The following is a 6,291-nucleotide window of genomic DNA, read 5'->3' on the forward strand; positions in this document are numbered from 1 at the left end:
CAAATGCCAACCCTATCGAGAAGCTGCTCATCAGCTCGCTCCTGTTCAAACAGATGATGCCCCTGAGCAGGACTGGGATGAGATCTCATGCGGCCCGGCATGTCCTAGCTGTGTGGGGTGAGGCCACACGAAGGGAATCCTTGGTCCTGCACTTTGGCCATAACAAGCCCAGGCAGCGCTACAGGTCTGGGGCAGAGTGGCTGCCCCGCAAGAGTGTGTAGAGGAAACAGAGCTGGGGGTATTGGTCTGTGCTGGGCTGAACGTGAGCCAGCAGTGTGCCCAGGTGGCCGTGAAAGCCAATGGCGTCCTGGCTTGTATCAGAAATAGCATTGCCAGCAGGAGCAGGGGAGTGACCATCCCTCTGTTCTGAGCCCTGCTGAGGCTGCAGCTGGAGTACTGTGCTCGCTTTTGGGCCCCTCACTGCAAGAAAGGCATGGAGGCCCTGGAGCGTGTCCAGAGAAGGGCAGCAAAGCTGGTGAGGGGTCTGGAGCACAAGTCTTATGAGGAGCAGCTCAGGAAGCTGGGATTGCGTAGCCTGGAGGGAAGTCAGGGGAGACCCTATCGCACTCTGCACCTGAAGGGAGGCTGAGGTGAGGTGGGGCTTGGCCTCTTCCTACCTAAAAGCTTTTTCAATATCAGCTGGTTTTCTTCCAACAGCACATCAAAAATGTTTCGTGATACTTTTGTGCTTGAGTGTTTGCCTTCCCAGCTGCCACAGTCAAATTTGTGGAAATCCTCACAGGGCACTACAGTGTCATACCTAGAATTCAGGAGTCTGGCCAAGAGTGCCAGGAGAAAAAAGAAAAAAAGAGGAAACTTAGAATAAGATTTCTGTTTGATACAAGCTCCATTGCATACAGACTGTTGAACTCCCTGTAAGTTTTTGCTGAGGATGCAATAATATACCCTCTGTCTTTGACTTCACACCAAAGCTGCTTTGCACTGTGCAAGGGAGATTGTGTCAGTCAAAGACAGGCAATTCGTCCAGGGGTGGTGCCCTCCAGTGGTTCCTGCTCGGCAGCCACAGGTTGGATTACTCCGCCTTCTCTCTGTTTTCTCTCAAACAGCACGCACTGATTTGACCAGGCGACAAACAAGGAACTACTGGTGATGTTCACCCACAAAGCAAAAGGAGGACATGGTACAAAGAAGGTAAGGAGAAGAGGTTAATGCACGCAGGGAGGTGTTCAAGCATGGGAAACAAACGTTTCTTGGCAATGACAGCTTTTAAACAGGACAAAGACTTGCTTGTGGTGTATCTTGCTTTCATTTAAAACCTCCTTCATCCGGAATGCTGTGAACCCAATGGGTGTATGCTCTCACTTAGAGTCAGGGTCTTGTATCGACATCAGATACAACATCAACATCAGCTCTACTATTAAATTAACCACTCACAGATCAAAGCAAGATTTTCATGCTATGGTTTCAAACTGTGGTTTGTTAAAGTGGAAGGAGGTACGCAGAGTGGAAATGGACATGATCGAAACTAACAACTTTTTCCCTAGTTTCTCTAGTGAACCATTCATGACAGAAGTTGAAGAAAAATGCCTGTCAACCATGCTTGTTTTGGAGTAGGAGATACATGTACCCACCCATATAAACACAGCCTCAATATTAAGCTATCTGTACATGTCAGCATTTGTGTGGACTGTTCTGCAGATAGCTTTTTAGTGAATTTGAAAGGTAACTGACTATTTCAGGTCTCCACTCACAGCTTCCCCACTGCCCAGGAGAATGTGAGTTTTCTGTATATCAATATAGTGGTTGGCATTAGAAAACTAGAACTAGGCTTATTAAAGCAAGGATAGACAAGTGGAAGAGAAGCTCTGAATCTCAGATTCAGAGCCAGTTTCCTGGAGCTGACTGCAGATGGAGCAGGGTCATAGAAGCTAGAAGCCAGGATGATGAAATTCAAGAACTTCTTGGCAATATAATGCTGCTCTCTCACAAAGCTGGGCCCAGGCTTATCAAATGGCAGTCAGAGGAGGACAAGCAGGGGGATATCTCCCTACTATCACACAAGGAGGAGGCAGAACAATCTACCTTTTTTACAGCTAGTACTTTTTTACGCTTCTTCGTCTTTCTGAAAGTCTTACCCTCACACAGACACTGGGCACAATAATCCATGCAGGCAGAGGGAGGAAGAGATCTTAAAAACAGGGTGGATATGGAGTCAGGGAAAAGGATATTCCACATTATACCTGGAGCACAAGTCATCGTGATGTAGGTGATGAGTAATGCAAAACCAAGGAGAGTACTGAGAAGAAGGGCGCACAGAAGTAGGCTTTTCTCCCGAAGACATCGTTCTTTCTTTGTACCTGTTCCCAGCTCCTGGTCACAGGTCTGTAAAAGAGAAAAATGGAATGTGCAGAAAAAAAGGAAGAAAAGACAACTCATTACATTTAGCACTGGCCATATGCTATGCCTTCTCCCTAAGCTACTAGAAACTCACTATTGACTCATGCCAGAAGGCTAACAGGAGGCCCAGTCCACTCCCATAGGCTTTGCTTCACGCCCTTTGTTTCCCATTCTCTTCCAAATACAGCAGGTTCCACAGGGCTATGAAATCTGCACCTAAGAACCAGCTTGCCATGAGGAGGCATGTCCTTTCCTAGCTTCTGCTGGTTTACGGAATCACCTTGAATACGCCTCCTGAAGAGATCAAAGCCAATTTGGAGCCCATAAAGCTGATTACAGGATGGTCTGGACTAGTGGTTCTTTATTCTGTTAGTGTGATAAGTTGAGTGAATCACAGAATTGCAGGAGCTGGAAGGGACCTCCAGAGATCATCAAGTCCAACCTCCCTGCCAAGCAGGCCCCCTACAACAGGCTGCACAGGAAAGGTGTCCAGGTGGGTCCTGAATGTCTCCAGAGGAGGAGAATCCACAATCCCCCTGGACAGCCTGTTGAGCACTAATTTCAGATATCTCCTCAAGAAATAGCTCCTGCATCCCAGTCAAAGAATCAGAGTATTGTTTGTGTTGGAAGGGACCCTTCAAGGTCATCTGGTCCAAATCCCCTGCAATAAACATGGACGTCTACAGCTAGACCAAGTTGCTCAGCCTGATGTTGAATGTACCCACGGACAAGACATCCCCACATCTTTGGGCAATCAGTTCCTGTGCTTCGCTACACTTAACACCAAAAACTTCTAAACCTCAATATACGATATAAATGTCCCCTCTTTTAGTATGAAACCATTTCCCCTTCTCTGCCACAACAGAACTGCTGAAGAGTCTGTCCCCTTCTTTCTTACTGCCCCAGTTTAGATACTGAAAGGGCACTAGCAGATCTCCCGGGAGTCTTCTCTTTTCCAGGCTGAACAGCCCCAGCTCTTTCATCCTGTCCTCATAGGGGAGGCTCTATCCCTAGCATCGCATCTGTGGTCCTCCTCTGGAGGCACCTCAACAGATCCATGTCTCTCTTTTAATGAAGTTCCTGTAGGGGAGTTCAAATCATAGGATCATAGAATCCTAGAAACCTAGAATGGCCTGGGTTGAAAACAAACACAATGAACATCTAGTTTCAACCCCCCTGCTATGTGCAGGGTCACCAACCACCAGACCAGGCTGCCCAGAGCCACATCCAGCCTGGCCTTGAATGCCTCCAGGGATGGGGCTTCCACAGCCTCCCTGGGCAGCCTGTTCCAGTGCATCAATGCCCTCTGTGTGAAAAACTTCCCCCTAATATCTAACCTACATCTCCCCTGCCTCAGTTTAAAACCATTCCCCCTTGTTCTATCACTACCCACCCTTGAAACAGTCATTGCCCCTCCTCTTTATACTCTCCTTACAAATATTGGAAGGCTACAATGAGGTCTCCCTGAAGCCTTCTCTTCTCCAAGCTAAACAAACCCAACTCCCTCAGCCTTTCCTCATAGGAGAGGTGCTCCAACCCTCTGATCATCTCAGTTCCCCTCCTCTGGACCCGCTCCAAGAGCTCCACGTCCTTCCTGCTCACTGCTTCTATCTATGGGGGATGCTCCAAAAGTAACGCCTCCTCTTGAATTATGTTGTTCCACAATACCAAGAGTGGGGGTTGTTGGTACGGCAGTAGAGGTTGAACCTTCACACCGAGATTCCATTCCAAGATTTTGGTTTTGATCCATCTCTGTAACATTGGTATAACTTTGCCTTCAATAATGTTTGTTTTTTGCATGCATCAGCTAAAGATTATGTAGAACTGTGCTTGTCATTGTGCTTAATATTTATTTAATTTACTGCAAAAACAGGAAACATGGCTATTTACAAAAATAATAAAAGCCTACAAGAAGTAGACATGCTCAGCATGGACTCCTTCCCACATGGAAAGGCTAAGAAAATGAACAGCCTGTTCATCATTCTAGAAATGTATTATCATCTCCAGTAATATAATAGTGGACTATGTTTGGACACTGTGTTAGTGATTCCTGTACAAGCACACTAAGAGAACAGAAAATACAGAAAGAGGTGGGGGGGTGGGAGGAGGAGGGGAATACTATTGTCCAATATCTTTTAAATGTCCATTTATTTAGTCATTAACAGAAACCTGCCAAAAGCAAAAGCATCTTACTTGACTCCTGTAAACTTCTTGCAAAGGTTAAATGCCTAACTGCTTCTGTACCTTTCTAATTCTATTCTGCTGACTCCTTAGGGTCATAAAACACTGTAGCTTTTACTTTCCAAATGCAGACTATGGCAGAGAAGTGAGCAAAAAAAATTTACTTGGCTGAAAAGGAATTACTATTACTTGGCTAACTACTATTTACTTGGCTGAAAAAAAAATTACTGTTCTTCGTTGTGTAAGATCTCATCCCTTACCATTTAGGAAAAGTGAATTATTTACATTCACTTTGCTCCTGAATTATCTGTTGCAATAGACTTTCTGATTTTCACATTGGAAATTTTGGCCACCTGTTATAAAATTATTACCATTTTGCAGTTCTTTATTCTCTGAATACAGCCTAAGCACGGGCGAGTAACAGAAAGAGCAAGGAGCTCGAAATCCCCGCACACTGTGGGACAGGGGCAAGACCCTTCTGGATGCAGAGTTCCAAAACTCTGCTGCCCTAATCCTCTAAGCCAGTAACAGTAAGAAGCACAGCTGTGACCAGAAAAGAAAGACAAACCCTCCTTACCTCTGGAACAGCCTTCATTCCTGTCACTGAGCAGGCTTTGCCTCTGTGGTTGCCACAGCTGTCGACTGTGCTTACTTGTTTACTGTCAGCACTTGTTCCGTGCTCAAGGCACACTGCTGAGTTTAGAGACAATCTCCTCTTCCCAGCTTGGCTGATTGCTGTGGGGAGGAGAAGAGCAAGGAAGAGCTCTGAGGAAAACACCCTTGAAGAAAATGGGAGGGAGGGAAACTGTGACATTTCTGCAATTCTCCACCCACCTTCTCCACAAGAAAATTAGCTGCATTGTTCCCTTCTGCAATTCCTTCTGACCGTGGGTCCTTCTGGTTGTTGGCTCTGTTTGTTTGTTTGTTTGTTTGTTTGTTGGAGTTAGACTGAAATCTATGTGAAGAGAAGGATGTGTTTCTACATCTCCCCTCAGCTACTTGCTTCTTTCCTCTCTAACGGCCTTGCTATCGAAGCCTGTTTGGGTCTGATATTTTCCCTTTTCTCAGCCTGCTCAACCTGATGTCCCACGGACTGGAGGCCTCTGTCTATAGCGAGATGCTGTGGGCTATGGATACTATTGTTCCTCCTCTTCCAAAAGAAAGGCCGACGTGCTGACTTGGATTTGGCTCTCTCTGATCTGCATCCAGCTGTGCATTCCAGCGGCGAACGCAGGTCCAGGTTCTTTTTCTTTATTGTTATTTTTAACTGAGATGCACGAAAACCACATTGACTGTTGACTCTGTTTACGTTGCTTCTCAGGTGATGGCAGCCTGTGTGTCTTTGCTTCCTGAAGAATATGTACTGGAAAGATTTAGGAGGGCAGCTTATTTACTTCAAATAGTATGAGATAGAATCACTTCCCAGAGGCATTAAAAAGAGGGTAATGGAAGCTGGGAGTTGAGACCTGATCGTGTGGAAGCTGGGAGTTGAGGGGGATGGTCAGAGCAGTTTGCTATCTGCTTCCAAAAGGACTGATAGCACAAAATCTTTCACAGCAGTATGCAGTTTCTTAATCCATCTTCTGTATGTGTCTGAACTCCCCATCTTCCTAATGAGAGCATATAACAGCTCTCAGGCTTTAGGTAGTGAAGATATCTTTACATTTACCTTCTAAGCTGTATAAAATTTCTGGACTAGAGAGAAGAGAGGAGAGGAGAGGAGAGGAGAGGAGAGGAGAGGAGAGGAGAGGA

At 45.9% G+C, this 6,291-nt stretch overlaps 2 long non-coding RNA genes across 6 annotated transcripts in view; one reads left to right on the forward strand and one right to left on the reverse strand.

The window, feature by feature from the left end:
- Positions 1 to 764: 764 nt before the first annotated feature.
- LOC122191145 lies at positions 765 to 6,271 on the reverse strand. Of its 2 annotated transcripts, none has more exons than XR_006182316.1 (3): positions 5,374 to 6,271; positions 5,117 to 5,304; positions 765 to 2,343 (listed from the first exon to the last, which is right to left on the reverse strand). It is a non-coding gene; the product is annotated as an uncharacterized LOC122191145 (long non-coding RNA). The 2 variants fall into 2 exon arrangements; XR_006182315.1 differs by having other exon boundaries at positions 1,749 to 2,343; positions 5,117 to 5,274.
- The window catches only part of LOC122191146, a 4,037-nt gene continuing 2,837 nt past the window's right edge, over positions 5,092 to 6,291 (forward strand). The window contains exons 1-2 of one of the 4 annotated variants that reach the window (XR_006182320.1): positions 5,131 to 5,426; positions 5,608 to 5,773. This is a non-coding gene — a long non-coding RNA (uncharacterized LOC122191146). Of the gene's footprint in view, positions 5,780 to 6,291 lie in introns of all 4 variants that reach the window. The other 3 variants (XR_006182319.1, XR_006182318.1, XR_006182317.1) reach the window with 3 other exon arrangements.

Source organism: Lagopus leucura, unplaced genomic scaffold, assembly GCF_019238085.1.
Source record: "Lagopus leucura isolate 7727_CA_CO unplaced genomic scaffold, USGS_WTPT01 33663-0_obj-0_obj, whole genome shotgun sequence".
NCBI classification, from domain to species: Eukaryota; Metazoa; Chordata; class Aves; order Galliformes; family Phasianidae; genus Lagopus; species Lagopus leucura.